At 38.2% G+C, this 17,075-nt stretch overlaps 1 protein-coding gene across 2 annotated transcripts in view; it reads right to left on the reverse strand.

Moving 5' to 3' along the window:
* The window catches only part of Atg4a (autophagy related 4A cysteine peptidase), an 86,096-nt gene that overhangs the window by 64,300 nt on the left and 4,721 nt on the right, over nt 1-17,075 (reverse strand). Inside the window, exon 2 of one of the 2 annotated variants that reach the window (XM_085837998.1) lies at nt 3,203-3,302. The exons of the other annotated variant lie outside the window; for it this stretch is intronic. The gene's annotated coding sequence lies outside the window, so the exon portion shown is untranslated. The remainder of the gene's footprint in view (nt 1-3,202; nt 3,303-17,075) is intronic. 2 annotated transcript variants of the gene reach the window in all.

The raw sequence follows: 17,075 nt of genomic DNA on the forward strand, positions 1-17,075 counted from the left end.
TTGGAACTTAACCTGTGACCTCGGAGGACTGAGCATACTCCTTTGACCCTCAGATTGTCCTACTTTATGAATTTGTCAAGGCTTCAGATATCTATCTACATAGTATTTTGTAGTTAGTACTTTTTGGTGGGCATGGCCACACCTTGACCAGGACTACTTAGATGTACATATCCTTGGCCATCAATTTAAACTTTGATCTCACTTCAGGTCCCCAGAAACAGACTTGTGTCTTTGTTGAATGTCTTTTTCCCTCTTTGCAGTATAGCAATATTGAATAAATTTCCTTTTTATGCTTTCTACTTTAAAAACAAATAAATAACGTTGAGAGCTGGGGAGATAGTTCAGTGGGTAAAAGCAATGAAGTTTGAGTCTATAGTCCCCATAACAATTAAAAATGCCAGGCATGGTCCTGATTGTCTGTAATCTCAGCACTGGGCTATAGTAGATGGGGGCGGAGGTTGTATTATGGGAAGATAGGAAGATCCCAGGAGTTTATTGGCCAGTCAAACTAGCCCAAAGAGTAAAGTTCAAGTGAAATGAAAGCCTGTCTCAAGAGAATAAGACAGACAGCAATAGAGGAAGACACCAAATATCCTCCTCACTTCTATATACACATAAGCCTATAAGACATATGCCCCTCCCCCATACATACAAAAAACTCCAGAATTGAAATACATAGAATAACACAGAGGGGATTAGAGTATGCTTATTATAGTGTTTTATAAACCATGCTTATATTTACATGAACTAGATTGTAATATAAAATGTATTTTTCATAGCGTGATGACCAAAAAGGTTAGAACGCCACTTGTCCAATATAGTAGCCACTAGCTACACATGCCTTTTAAAATTCAAAGCAATTTAAAAACCGAAGAGGTTTGAAGTGTAGCTAAGTGAACGGTAAAGTGCATGCCTAGCAGACATGAGGCTCTGAGTTCAAGCTTCAGCACCAAACTAAAACTCAGTTCTCCAGCTGTGGTGGTGGTGGTACACAGCTTTATCCCCAGCGCTCAGGACACAGAGGAAGCAGATCTCTGTGAGTTCAAGGCCGCTCTGGTCTACAGAGCTAGTTCGAGGACAACCAGGGCCATGTAAAAAGACTTTATTTCAAAAAATAAAAGAAAACAAAAAAAAAATATCAGTTCTTCATATCACTAAGCTACATTTCAGTCACTCAAGAACCACAATTAATAATTACTCCATGGGGCAGATAGATATAGAATGATTCCATCACCTCAGAAAGTTATCATAAGCAGTTCTATCCTAAGGGCTCCTGTGGTTCTATAGGAAGTAGGGTAGAATGAGCTAACAGTAGGAGTACTTCAAGAGCTGGAAAAAGATGAGGTCACATGTCTCTATTAAGATAGTCTATATGTAAATTTTGAAGTAAATGAACAATTAATTACTGAGTTCTTAACTTGGTACACAGAAACACAGAGCAAACAGAAAAAAAGCCTCACAATCACTAAGTGTTAATTGAACTGGTTAAGTATCATAAAATGATTTAATATGAGGCGTATGTGAGAGAGAGAAGGATAAAAGGCAACTCACAAGACAAGAATTGACAACGCTACGTGTTGTTAAAACTCAGAAGAGGGAAATCAAGTGGGATGAACCTTGAACTGGTGTTTAAATTTTTGATTGAATTTATCAGAGATGAAAGAGGAAAAGTCCTCCAGATGAGTAGAATACTATGTATATACATACGCACTGGAGATGGGGTTAGATCCTGGGCAATATTGAAATGTAAGATAAGAGAGGGAAGATGGAATTACATTATGAACTGTAAAGCTAGCCCGTGGAGTTCAATTCTTGGTAAAGCCATTGACAGTTTTTACAGTACTTGCATGCAATACCGGACATGAGCCCTTTAGAAAGTCAGGGCAAGAACCACTCTTTCCATCTTTGAGATGAAAGAATATATTCTTCAGAGAGGTGGTACAACTGCCAAAGGCCAAATATCTAGTGAACAGGACTCAAACCAAGTTAATCTTATTCTTTAACCAGTATTTCTTCCATGCTGTGCTGCTCATATGATATAAACTGTATCCAAGGTACTAAAGACACAGAGAGCAATAAAAACAAAAATGTTGTTACAGTAATTGAGGTCTATAATGTTCAAGGCCTGGCTTTACATGACTGGAAACCAGATGCCACAAAACAAACAGGAAGGCAGTCCTCACTGCTTGTAGGGAAAGTAGACACCCTGAGTTAGGAGACTATAGTTATATTTAACTGGAAATGACCTAAAAGCTACCCCCAAAGTAATAAATACCAGCAGTACAATTCATATACTGTATTTGGAATTTTCCAGACAGCTAAAGGCAATGTTTTGAAAATGGTTCCTAAGCAAATATCATTTTCTATGTTTCTGCATTTTGATAAGGCATTTCTATCTTGGTAGTGTTTCTTGCCCTTGTAAATTTCAATTTTCACTATATATTAAACTGTATCGGTCATGTGATCTGTTATTTCAGGACATTTTTCACTGAAAGGGCAATGATGTGAAAAGGTCAAAGAGCAAGTGGCCATGGAGTTTTCTATACTATTCTCTATAGAAATTGCCTATGACAATTTACTAAGTATACTCTAAGATAGTTCAGTAAGAGGTTAATCTTAAAGGATCTCTGCTAATGTCATGAAGCTTTAAAAAAATGTGCGAGTCTTCTAAGGCTATGACACCTGAGAGAAGACAAACACCAACTCATCAGCTTAGTATTTGATGCTTCTCCAACAGGGGTACTTCCCACAATTCCAGTTGCTTCATATTGCTTATTACTTCTTCATAGTATCTGCTCTCTTTGGCCACAGATAAACTGCATGATACATGAAAGATTCCCATCTTTGCTTATTTCTGTCCTTAATTTCTTGTCTCAAATGCTACTTTCTATTTTTACCCATTAATTTTCTCAACGAGACATCGGGAAAAGCTGTCTCTTCTAAACTCACTTTATTTATATCTCCTTTATGGCACTGAGCCCTTTGTATTTTAGATTACTGCTATTTGTGGGCATCTTGCGTATTAAATATATCAAATGTATCTCTATATTAAAATGAACTCTGTAAAATCTCAGGTCATGTAGTGATCATCTGACTCCTGTAGCTCTCTCTGGTTATAATGCTTTACAAGAACCATACCTAAGGTTAATCAAATGCTTACCAAATCCTAAAGGTCTAAAAGGCCAGATATAGTAGTACATGCCTGTAATCCCAGTAATTTAGGGGACTGAATCAGAAGGATTAGGATTCGGTCAGTCTTGCCTATGTATCAAGCTTGAGGTCACCGTCAAATGAATGAGACTCTATGTCAAAAAAAAAAAAAAAAAAAAAGCTGGTTAATACACTCATCTAAACATCAATGTTAGCCTTTCATCGGCACCTACCAAATGATCAATCCTAGGCTAAACCCTGGAAATAAAGCATACCTTCTGGTATGAGAAATAAAAAGTTAATTTGCATACAGTATGATGAGAAAATATACTAGGACCAAGTGATACATAAATGTAGTTTGTATAAGCCAGTTTGGGGTTTAGAAGAATCTTTGAAAAGAAAGATGGCAGTAAAAGAAAGGAGACTTCATCAAATTGGACAAGGAAAAGATGCTACAAGATAAAGAAATGTGAACCAGGGAGAGAAGGAGACTTCTCACTGGTAAAGTACTGGTTACACAAGCATGAGATCCTGAGTTCAGATGTGCAGCACACATATAAAATCTGGGTGCAGTGGCATGCTCATGTAATTCCAGTGCTGGACAGTGCAGTTAGATCTCTGGAACTCACTGGCAAGGCAACTTAGCCAACTGGTGAAGTTCAGGTTCAGTGGAAGACCCTACCTCAAAAATAATGTAGAGATTTATTGGAGGTAGACACCAAACACCAACCTCCGGTCTCCATATGCACTCATACTCATGTATAACCCACCACCTGCATTCACGTGACCAAAACAACACAAACATGGACACCTTACATACAACACAGAGAGAGAGAGAGAGAGAGAGAGAGAGAGAGAGAGAGAGAGAGAGAGAGAGGGAGGGAGGGAGGGGGGAGGGAGGGAGGAAGGGAGAGAGAGAGAGAGGGAGGGAGGGAGGGAGGGAGGGAGAGAGAGAGAGAGAGAAGGAGGGAGGGAGGGAGGGAGGGAGGGAGGGAGGGAGGGAGGGAGGGAGGGAGAGAGAGAGGAAGGGAGGGAGGGAGGGGAGGGAGGGAGAGAGAGAGGAAGGGAGGGAGGGAGGGAGAGGGAGAGAGAGGGAGGGAGGGAGGGAAAGGGAGGGAGGGAGGGAGGGAGGGAGAGAGAGAGAGAGAGAGAGAGAGAGAGAGAGAGCAGCTCCTCTGAGGGCAAAGGGAATGAAGAAGAAGGAGAGAGGCAGGCAGGAGGGGGTGAGAGATGTAGTGAGGAAGAGGGAAACATTAAGAGTGACATCATAGCCGGGCGTGGTGGCGCACGCCTTTAATCCCAGCACTCGGGAGGCAGAGGCAGGCGGATTTCTGAGTTCGAGGCCAGCCCGGTCTACAAAGTGAGTGCCAGGACAGCCAGGGCTACACAGAGAAACCCTGTCTCGAAAAACCAAAAAAAAAAAAAAAAAAAAAAAAAAAAAAAGAGTGACATCATGCAGGGACTGGCAAGTGTTGAGGCTATGGAAAGGCTCAGCACCAGAAGATGCTGAACTAGGCAGCTTTAATAAGGATTGTTAGACTTTACTCAGGCTTCATGGAGCCTCTGATGGATTTCTAGGACCTCTGTAACTGTATATCAAAATTTTAAAAATTACAGAAGTAGTATATCAAGTCATCGTGCATTAAAAAATCCCCATAGCATTTTTTTTTTTTTACTATTCACCACTGATTAAATGCAGTTAAGAAAACAAAGACAGTGAGACAAATACATGTGGGGGCTTTTGTTGTTTTGTTTTTAAAGATGGTGTCATGAAAATGGTTAAGGGTGGTCTCTTTCTGGTCCCTCTGGTAGCTTGCTAAGTGTTAGACCACCTCAGGAGTAGAGTGTTTCCCAGAAACTCTTTTCCTCTTTTTGAGCACTTTCCCAGTTTTATGCTCATTTACAACCACCTCCACCTTCTCCCAGACCACAGGAATTTTCCCCATACCCTTTCAATATAATACTTCATTAGAAAATGTTGCCAGCACACATATGATGTTTAAAAATTCTTTACCATTGAAATAATGTAAAGGTAAATTGCCAAAGGAAAGTTTTGGGTATTACATAGAATCACAAGTGTGCCTTCACTTTCAAAATTGAAGATGCATTCCAAGTTGATCCCAAGGCAAAGTTCTATAAAATGAACGTGGTTTAACAGTTGGTTTAGTATTGTTGCCCAAGAAAAGACAATCTGACCCTATACCAAAAAGATAGAGCTTGAAAGTAAATGGCTCCTTATCCCTGGTGTGCACAGTATGTACCAGACACAGGAAAATAAAGATCTACCCACAAGCATGAAAGATTTAGGTCACCGGCCAAAGAAAAAATGTTCTCAAAATCTGCCAGGAAGAGAATCTCAAACTTCCAAAGAAAACATGGCAAATTTTCATCTTTAACTATGATTCTTCAAAAAGTATGTCTTCTTATAAGATGTCCAGACAAAAGTTTCTTCAGACATTCCTAAAATAATGTTGAATTAAATATACCAAAACAATTCCACTTTTAGATTTAGTTCCAAGAAGCCAATGCTTTTGTCAATGAAAAATGCAGTTTAAAATGTTTACAACAGCTGTAATTTATATCATAAACTTAGAAATAAATAAAATCCATCAACAAAGGAATGAAGTTTAAAATGTGGTCTATCATACATGTGAATGTTACACAGCAATAAAAAACAATATATGAAAGATATTATGTTAAGCAAAAGAAACCAGGTACAATAGAGTAAGTACAAGGGGATTCTACTTAAATAAAGCTCAAATCAAGCAAAATGAATATATTATAGAAATCAAAACAGTTGTCACTTCAGGAGAAGGTATTCACTAGGAATTGAAAACAGAACTCCCTAAGTGGCTGGAAATGACTATATCTTGATTTTGATGGTATTTACAAACATAAAATTCCATTGATCATTTAAGCTTTTTGTACTTAGAGTGGTATATACCTACAGTCCCAGCACCTGTTTACAAAATAACTTCCAGGAAAGCCTTAGCTACATAATAAGATTGCTTTAAGAAATATACTGAGACATTTGAAGTGTGGTATGGAAACCCAGTGCAGTGGAGACTTCCTAAAATATATATGAAGGCAATTCTAATAAAGTCTAAAAATAACAGGAGAGATGGAGTCTCAACTGTCTATCTCTTGTCACCAAAGTAAGCTTTCAGCGCCAGGACTGGGTTACATCCAGTTGAATCATTGGCCAAAGGGGTCCCATGGAAATCCCTAAACCATCCAGGCTGTTGCCAAGACAATAGGTTGTGCTCCACACACTGACAGCCCCATTGGTGAAGGAAACACACACACAACTCACTGAACATAGAGAGGTCGAGCTGGGGACTACATAGAACTTTCACCTCATCTTCTAGTGTCTTTGGAAGGGGAAGGAACTCTTTAGGCTATCGGGGAAAAAATACATAATTAACAACCCAGCCATAAACCCTTTGATCTACAATTTGTTCTGTCTACAAAATATGCTAGGGCAATGGTGACACAGAACTTGTAGGAGTCACCAGCCAATGTCTGATTTGACTTTATGCCCACTCTACAAGATGAAATGCATACCCAACACTGGTTAAATGACCAAAAACTAGATCCCAGAGTCCTAGGGTAAAACTAAATACAACTTGTCTTAAAAAAAAAAAAAAGTAACGGCACAATGACTCCTAATGCTATTCTGCTGTGCTCATGAATCAGTGCCTTATTCAGCCATCATCAGAGAAGCTTCCTCCCACAGCCTATGGGAATAGACACAGAGACCCACAGCTAGACATTACCCAGAGACAGAAACACAGAGAAAGAGACAAAAAGAGAGAAACAGACAGACAGACCTTGGAACAGTCAGTTCTAAGTGGGATGTCTCCATAAAATCCCTCCTACCATAAATCAGGAAACCCATGGAAGAGGAGGTGTAAAGAGGGTAAGAGCCAGAGGGGATGGAGGACACCAAGAGAACAAGGCCTTCTGAATCAACTGAGCAGTGCTCATATGGACTCCCAGAGACTGAAACAACAAGCACAGGGCCAGCGCAGCCATATGTATGTATGTATGTATGTATATATATATATATATATATATATATATATATATATATATATATAGCTTTATTTTATTTTATTTTATTTCAGTTTAATGTCTTTACGGGATTCCTGAGTGTGTGGATAAGTGTGATCTCTGAATCTAATGCCCTTTCTTGGGGCTCTTTTCCTTGTGTTGTTTTGCCTTATACACCTTCAATGTGATGATTTCTGCTTTTATTTTGTTATGTTTTGTTGTTATCTTTTAGAAACCTGTTCTTTTCTAAGGAGAAACAGAAAGTGAGTGGATCAGGATGGGAAAGAAGGTGGAGAGGAGGAGAGGGAGGCAGAACTGTAATCAGAATATATTATATGAGAAAAGTATCTATGTTCAATAAAAGGAAAAATAAAATCTATACATTCATATAAAAATTGTCCTTTAGTTTTTGTAGATATAATTTTATAAGAAAAAAATGTAAGTTTCTATACTAGATTTACTTCCAAAACACCCTAGTAATAGACATTAAAAAATACATTAACATTATTCTTTATCAATTTCAGAAACTAAGATATAATGAATTTATTCTATTCTCCTATATACACATACATCAAATCTAAATGCAAGCACTTAGAAACTTCAGATATTATTTATAAATCTAATTATGACATCTTTCCATTTATATCATTCTAAAACACTAGCTATATTTGTAGACATAATTTAACTGTGAAACCATGCTTTATTGCATATTTTCCTATCAGAGCATCACTTGGTCTTTATCAGGGAAATGTATTCAATTTGTTTTTTAATAGGATGCTGGTGGGAGTGGTCAGGAGATGGCTCCATCAGTCAAGCGCGTGACCTTGCAAACAAGAGGACCTGAGTTTGATGTCTCAAACCCACGTGAAAAAGTACCAAATGTGGTAATTCCATTTGCAATCCCAACATTGGGGAGGCAGAGAAAGGACGATCCCTGGGGATCAGCCTCTTTTACCTAGTTAGTGAGTACCTAGTCAGTGAGAGACCTTGTCTCCAAGCAGGCAGGCAGTGTATTTGAAGATGATCCCTAAGGTTGCCCTCCAGTCTCCATATACAAGAGCATGCACACGCGCGCACACACACACACACACACACACACACACATATACTCACACCCACATATACACATGTACAAAAAGTATATGGGGCTAAGGCTCCAGTGTTTTTTATTCCTACCTCAGCAAACCAGGCTCCAACAGTGTAAACAGGAAAATGAAATTTAATTTTAACTAAGGGAATTTACTAATTAGAAACTATCACTGATCTCCGGGGGCTTGCCATTACAATCAGTCAAACAGAGACTTTGTCTTACATCCTTTCACGCCACTCTGGGAAGCTTAAACCTCTTGTGGCTAAGAGCTACCCGATTTATAAATCAATTACTACTGAAACAAAGCCTTTAGAATTTTAAAGTGCTAAAGCATATATATTAAACAAATTTGCTCCCTAAACGTTACAGAAAGAAAAGAGAGTAGACTGCCTTGAGTGTTGACCTAGGAAGCCAAAGAGCTAGATTCCATTTTTGGTCTGCCTGTTATAGTCATGTCCTCTTAGGCCACTCTTAGAAATTCTGAGATTACTGCTCCATCAAATGTTGATAATCCTCCCCGCCCCTGGTTCTGCAGTGAACATCTAATAAGAAAACTAATAGGAAAATGCTCTATCACATAATGTTGAAGAATATAAAATGCTCAAACTAAATACTTGTACCTGGGTGTGGCCAGTGGAAACTGAACTTAGAGCTCAGGGTTTGGTAGAAATACCTTGTATTTCAGTTGAGTCAGGATCAGCAATACTCAAAATTTGACATATCTGAGATGTTGGAACAATGCTCCATAAATATTGAAAATGGATGCATAAAAGGGAATGCAGTTAATAACTTACTTGCTTGCTTTCCCCATTTATGAGTTTTAGATGTTTCTTTAGCCATGTAACAACCATCATATTAATTTCACACACGAACTTTGAACTGTTTCTGCACTACCCATGCAGTATACACAGTACCAGAGAGACCCTTGCAGTCTGGATTCCACAGTAACTGCCCCTGAAGGTCATTCTCATTTCTATTCTTTACTATCTATCATGACCTCTATAATGCAATTTAAAAACAGTCCTCACTCTGTACTCTTTGCCAGCAGCCCAAGTATTCTTTTTCAGTGTCTCCAATGGAACGTGTCTTTTCTTAATTCACATTTTAGAGTTTCTCTCTGTGAGGAAAGGAAGTGATACAGGCTAGAATTATCTCAGAACACTCGGCCACCATTTGCTCTTTTCAACAGCCCTAGCAGACAACCCCCAATTGGGCTGAAAGAAGGAAAATATAGGGTAAACTGGTTTCAGGAGGCCCGGGGGCTTGTGTTCCTGGTGACTTACTTCTCAGTCTCATAATGACGTGAAGATGGCAGATAACCAAATGCAATGGCCCAGAGACAGTGAATCCAGACTATCCCAAGATCCCGTTTCAGACACTGGAGAAGGTTATTATTGGCCCTATCTAGGTAAGAGATTAGGAATAATTTTGCAACTGTAGGTTGAAAACAGCAAAAAGGAATAAGAATAAAAAAAATCATAAAATCTGAGTGTGGATCTAGGGAAATGGCTCTATTGGTAACCTAACACATACCATGAAGACTTTAGTTTTGATCCTCAGAACCCATGTTAAAAGCCAAGCAGAGTGGGGTTTGTCTATAAGCCTCCCTTGTCCTTAGGGAGGAGCAGAGATTCATTCCTGTATTCACTTGCCAGAGAGTCTAGCCAAATCTCTGAGCTTCAAATTCAGTTAGAGACCTTCTCTGAAAAAAATTAAGGTGGAGAGCCATTGAGGAAGAATAACCAATATTGATTTCTGGCCTACACACACACGTGCACACACACACACACACACACACACACACACACACACACACACGCGCACAAAACAACTCTATATACGTACATATATACAAACACAGAGAGACCTAGCACAAACATTGGGCCAATTTAATACAAAAGTAAACAAAAAAATCAAGCGTACCTCTGAATATAATGATTTTATAGGACTATATAAGAATTGAGAGTCATAATTATGATCTTACTCAAAAAATTCTTACATTATAACCCATCTTCTGCAGTGGTTCTCAACCTGTAGGTTGCAACCCCTTTGAGAGTCAAAGGACCTTTTCACAGGGGCCTCTAAGACCATCAGAACACACAAACATTTACATTATGATCCATAACAGTAGCAAAATAAATTATGAAGTAGCAATAAGAATAATTTTATGATTGGGTCACCACAACAACATAAGGAACTATATTAAAGGGTAGCAGCACTAGGAAGGTTGGGAGCCACTGATCTACTTTAAGAAATCAAAGGATTCAGATTTGATGGCCCATGCCTATAATCCCAGCACATAGAAGGCTGAGACAAGGCTGCCATGAGTTCTAGGCCAGCCTAGGCAATAGAGTGAGATCGTATCTTATCAAAATCCAAAGAATGTAAGTCAAGTCAGGAGAGTGGAGGTTTTTTTAAATAAAGAGAGTTCAATTCAGGGTGCTTAAAATATTAGAAACTCATGATGCTCAAACTGTGTGTGTGTGTGTGTATGCACATATATAAAATATATATGTCATAAAAAGACAAAGACTACCTTTTCTCCTTTATGTGAGATATTTAAAGATCTAAGCATTCAAGCTAGTTGGAACAAAATAAACTTGTTTATCAAGGACTAGGAATTAGGGTCAGAGTTATTTTATCTATTCTTAACTGGGAAAGAGACTATAACTAATACAACATCAGTGTTTTCTTTAAGCAAACACTTACATATTCTGATTCCAATAAAACAGAGTAGACTCTCCTTACCCTGCTCCTCTTATTAAAAACAACTAAACCCACAAGGTATCATAAACAAGTATATTAATCTCTCTGAAATCTCTGTGAGGTAGAAAGGACAAGGTGTTCTGGTTGCTAGGGTCCTTAGGGCCTAAGTAATAACATGGAAGTGACTTCCATGGGTTTGCTGTTTTAGTAATACATGCTGAACCTTGTGACAGAGTAGTCATCAGCTCAGCCATGCAGGCACGTACACACAAAAAGTGTCATTACAAAAAGCCAGCTATCTCCAGCCAAAGGAACAGGAAAGTGACAACCTCTAAAGAAAACTTTTTTTAATATATTTTCTTAGACATTTTCTTCATTTACATTTCAAATACTATCCCCTTTCCTAGTTTCCTCTCCAAAAATCCCCTATTCCCTCCCCCTTTCCCCTGCTCCCCAACCCACCTACTCCCATTCCTGGCCCTGGCATTCCCCTATACTGGGGCATAGAGCCTTCACAGGACCAAGGGCCTCCCCTCCCATGATGGCCGACTAGGCCATCCTCTGTTACATATGCAGCTAGAGACATGAGTCCCACCATGTGTTTTCTTTGATTGGTGGTTTAGTCCCAGGGAGCTCTGGGGGTACTGGTTAGTTCATATTGTTGTCCCTCCTATGGGGCTACAAACCCATTCAGCTCCTTGGGTACTTTCTCTAGCTCCTTCATTAAGGATTCTGTGCTCTATCCAATAGATGACTGTGAGCATCCACTTCTGTATTTGTCAGGCACTGGCATAGCCTCACAGGAGACAGCTCTTTCAAGGTCCTGTCAGCAAAATCTTGTTGGCATCTGCAATAGTGTCTGGGTTTGGTGGTTGTTTATGGGATGGATCCCCTGGTGGGGCAGAATCCAGTCAAATACAATAGAAATTTAACCCCAATTCTCATCAACAAAGCACAATGACTAGACTTTTACCACTACCCATTCCATTACACATTTCCCTGGGATAGTTTGAGAAAGACAGAATGATGATATAGTACTTTCATCCATGCCAGGCATCAATGAATCCTCCAGTATATAATGGTAGTGAAGACCTTCCTCCTAAGGTCAGTGTGTGTCAGTGGAGGTCTTAAATTTCACTGCCTGGTAATAATGGCATCCATAATCCTACACTGAGTATAAATGGATCATGAAGGGGAGAACTTAACGGCTACCACCGTCTTCTCCCCACTATAGTGGTATGAAAGTAGGCTTGTTAAGACAGGAGAATGAAGTAAGATCCAGAGCCACAACATTATGATTTAAGGATACAATATAAAAGTATTCATGACACAAAAAACTAAGAGCAGAACTTGACTGAAAAAAGGCACTTAACAAATAACCAACACAGAGATGATACAAATATTGTAATTATTCAACAACAGTTTTTAAAGCTCCCATCTTAAAATGCTGAAGATAAGCAATTCTCAACACTGCAGAAACAATTTTTAAAAATGGAAACTCTCGGTTTCAGAAATAACCCACCCACCCCCACCAAAAAGAAGCAACTTATTTGTCTTGCTTTGCTTTATTTTGTTTTGAGACAGCGTTACTCTATGTAACCCTGACTTTCCTAGGAAGACCTCTGTAGACCAGGCACCGCCATCTCCTGGCTAACATTTTTTTTTAGAATGGAGAAATTTAATAATCAAAATTGAAGACTCATTGGATGGTCTCAATAGAACAATATAAGATGATGGGGGTAGGTCAGGGAAATTAATAATAGAATTATAAAAAAATATTCAATATAAATAATGAAAAAATTTGGAAAAAACTGAACAGAGATTCAGGGACATATGGGACCACAAGTTCTAGATGGAGAAGAAAAACAGTGTGGTGTTTAAGAAATACACAAAATATAATTGGTTAAAAAAAATCCCACATTTTAAAAAAGTAATTTATTTTTAAATTGACAGGCACATATGCTTTACATTTATGGTATAAAATATGTTTTGACATATGCAAACATTGTGGAATGACTAAATAAAGCTAATTATCATAAAATCTCTAAGATCTGGCAAAAATATGAACGACATAATAAACCAACAAGATATAATTAGAGTACACAGAAAACTCTATATCATAACAGCAGAATATATATTTTTCAAGTTCCCAAGAGACATTCATATCCTGAATCACAAAGCATACATGAACAAATTAGAAATATTTGCAATTATGCAGAATGTACCTCTGACAACAATGGGACCAAAGAAAGTATTTCCCAACAATTCAAAATTAAGCATCTTACCTCTAAATAATCCATTAGCTAAAAGAGAAGTCTCAAGAGAAGTTAAAAAAAATGCATCTCAAAATATATAACATTCAGATATAATGACAGAAAATAAGGAAACTTAGCAGCTGCCAGGGGCTATGCATGCTGCCAACAGGTGATGACTACAACTATAAAGGGGAAGTATAGGAGAGATCTTTATACTGACAGAGTAATTCCTTGTTGTAGTATTAGTTAAACAAATCCACATATGTGGAAATAACATGGAGCGGCTGGAGAGATGGCTCAGTCAGGCAAGCATGAGGACCTGATTTCAGATCCCTCAGCACCCACCGAAAAGCTGGCCTTGGTGATCCCTACCAGTCATCCCAGTGCTAAAGAGTCAGACAGATTCCTGTAACTCAGTGGCCAGCCAGCCTAGCCAAACTGATGAGCTCCAGGCCAATAAGACACCTTGTCTCAAAAAACTCAGGGGGTGGAGGGAGAAACTGAGAAAGCTACTGACATTGACCTATGACCTTTACACATGCATGCATATGAACATGTGGATACACATATTCCACACATATGAATGCACACATACATGAATGCACCCCCCCACACACACACACACCTTGAAGCTATTCACACATATGAATGCACACATACATGAATGCATCCCCCCCACACACACACACACCTTGAAGCTATTCACACACATGAGAGAAACAACATAAAGGAAGAAGTTGACCAACTTCAGAAGTTTCAGCTCATGGTTGGCTGGCTCTATTGTTATGGGCCTAAGGTGAGACCCATGTGAGATCGTGTGAAAGGTCACAACAGAGGAAAGAGTCTCACCTCTTAGCAAGCAGAAAGCAAAAGGATAAACAGAAAAAGGCAGAGATAAGGCTTCCAAAAGCATATGTCTCTGTGACTATTTCCTCCAACCAGGCCCCACTTCCTAACAACCCATTCAGTATGAACTCATCTAATGGATTCATTCTCATGATCCAATCACCCTTCAACGGTGCTGACAACTAGGGATCCACCCATCAAATTCATGAACCTTTTGGTAGAAGGACATTTCCTATCATAACTGCAACATTCCAGGATCAATTTCTGAGTGTTGATATTGTGTTGTAGTCTATGGCCATACCTGAATGTACCCGATATCATCTGATACTGTAGTATGACTCTGTACAGTGTAGACAATGAAGTAAACCTATTGAAGACTAGAGAAGGCCCTTTTGTGTTCTTGTAATTTGTTGTGATTCTTTTATTGTTTGTAACAAAAATTGGGGAAATTTCTTATAAAGTAAATGAGCTAGAAACAAAAGTCGGAATGCCAAAATTGAGAGTAGCAAATAAAATGCTTAATCAAAATTGCTATGACAATATGTCAGCTTTATGATGAAATAGATTTTAAATAGGAATGTTTTGAATAGACCAATGACATAAAACAGCACGATATTTTAATAGTGGCATCAAAACCCATATTAAAATATCACATCTAAAACCCAGTAGACAGCAATTGTGAAATAATGACAATAAGACACATAAATTACATTTCTAAACAGTGAACAGTCAACTGCAAAAAAGCTTGGGTTTCTTATACAGGCTTTAGTTAGTAAGTAGTAAGAACAGAGAATTTCATGCCAGGTAACTCAAAACCTATTCCTGTGGCTGTCGTACGCTTAGTTGAACTGTATATATTCGCTCCCTGGATGGCATCCCCAAGTTGTGGATCACTGTTTTATTATCTTTACCACAGAAAGCATAGTCACATTGAGTAAACTATTTGTTGATAACTAGAAAGAAACAAATGAGGGAAAATTATCTCTCCTTACACAATCTCAAATGGCAAACACTAGCCATATAAAGCTCTTTAATTTTAAATTAAACAAAATTTAAAAAGCAATTCCTAAACACATTTGAAGTACTAACTAGCCCTGTGTGGCTAGCAGCAGCACAGCAGTACACTATAGATACAGAGAGTTCTGCTGTTCCCCGCAAAAATCATGCTATTTCCACGAAGTCATTCAAGTACAGTCCAAAGCCCTCTGACAGGAATTGCTATTGCATTATTTGGGGTTTGCATTTACACATAACTCTATCTTCAGCAATATGTAGCAGTATGTTACCAGAGTCATGTGTTATTGTTCTAGAGTATTCTGAATTTGTATGTCACCTCCAATTTTTACTAGGCACGTTATTTTACTTCTACCATCCTGTTTTTGTTTGTTTGGTTGGTTTGTTTGTTTGTTTAAATTTTCATTTACAAAATGCAAGGCCTGAAGGGTACTTGTACCTACCTCAAAGGATTATTATATGGATTGGCTTGAGACGTAGTATCTGATTCTTGGGTTCTTTACATGTTAATTATTAGCATATGCTTTAAGTCTGGAAGGCTAATTGGCTTGTTCTAGGACCTAGAATCTATGTGACCAGCAGAGAAGGCAATAGGGAACACTCAATCACATGAGTAGCAAAGATGTCAGACCCTAAAAAGGCCCCTTTGTCCCAAGATGGACATAAACAGCAATTGCATTGTTCTTCCATAACTTGGGGCCATGAAAGAAACGTTTTCTTATCTTTTTGGTTGTGAGCCTAGCCTTTAACGGCTGAGCCATCTCTCCAGCCCAAGGAACGTTTTCTTGTAAGATCTTTTTATCATCTCTCTTCCAAGACTTAAAGAAGGAGCTTTCCATTAGTGGCAAGGAACTCAGAATTCAAAGCTAACCACCACCTCTACCAAATAAAATAAAATAAAATAAAATAAAATACATTATACTGTCTATAAAAGAATATTCACACAAATCACTCAATATGTTGGGTGCTGTTTTTTTTTTTCTAGGCCATTTCTAGCAATTACATGGCATTCCTTGATGAATTGTTATGATGAAATGTAATCCCTTTGTGAATACAACAGGCCCACTCTATCTTCATAATACACTGGACAAATATTGATAGATGACCTACTACACATGGGATATGCTTACTTCTTCCACTAGTCATAGCTACAAGGCTAAGTTTAGTTCATCTTGCCTTTTTATTTAAAGCAAAATAAAAATGATTATAATATTTTGAAGCAGGATGAAAACCACCTTAAACCACAATTGCTGAACCCTGACTGGCTTGGTAAATTAGCTTTTGGTGCCGACTTGATAATTGTCTTAATCCAACCTGAAGGTATAAAACAAAATTCTAAGTGAAATTGGAGTAAAGCCATTTTAATGCTGAATACTGTTTAAGCTATTATGGACACCAGGATGCTTTATATACTTCTGGCCCTAGGACAAATCAAAAGAATGGAATCCTACTTTATGCCCACTATACCGGCCATGATAAAAAGAAAGATATTGATAAGTATAGTTGATTGTAGAAAAGTTTTAATTCAAATGTATTATTGTAGGAAGATAAAATAGTGAAGCACTTTGGGAGAACCTGACACTTCCTAAAACTGTTAAATGGAGTTCAATGGATCCAGAAATTCCACTCCTGAATATGTATACAAGAGAAATAAAAGTACATGCCTGAACAGAAACTTACACACAAAGTATAGCAGCCATATTTAGAAGAAACAAAAGGTAGTAATAAGCCAAATGGCCACAAACTGATAAATGAATAAACAAAATATGTTACTGCTATAAAATAGACTATCATTCAATCCTAAAAGTGAAAGCAGTGATGACCTATGACTTCTGTACATTTTTAAATGTTTATATTAAGTGAAAACAGCAAGCCAAAAAAGACCACATATTTTTATTTTCTTATTTGTATTAATGCTCATTAAATGAAAGCCTATAGACTAACGTTGTGTGCAAGGGTAG

This window comes from Mus caroli, unplaced genomic scaffold (assembly GCF_978045245.1).
Source record: "Mus caroli unplaced genomic scaffold, Mus_caroli_1 scaffold_5, whole genome shotgun sequence".
In the NCBI taxonomy this organism is placed as follows: Eukaryota; Metazoa; Chordata; class Mammalia; order Rodentia; family Muridae; genus Mus; species Mus caroli.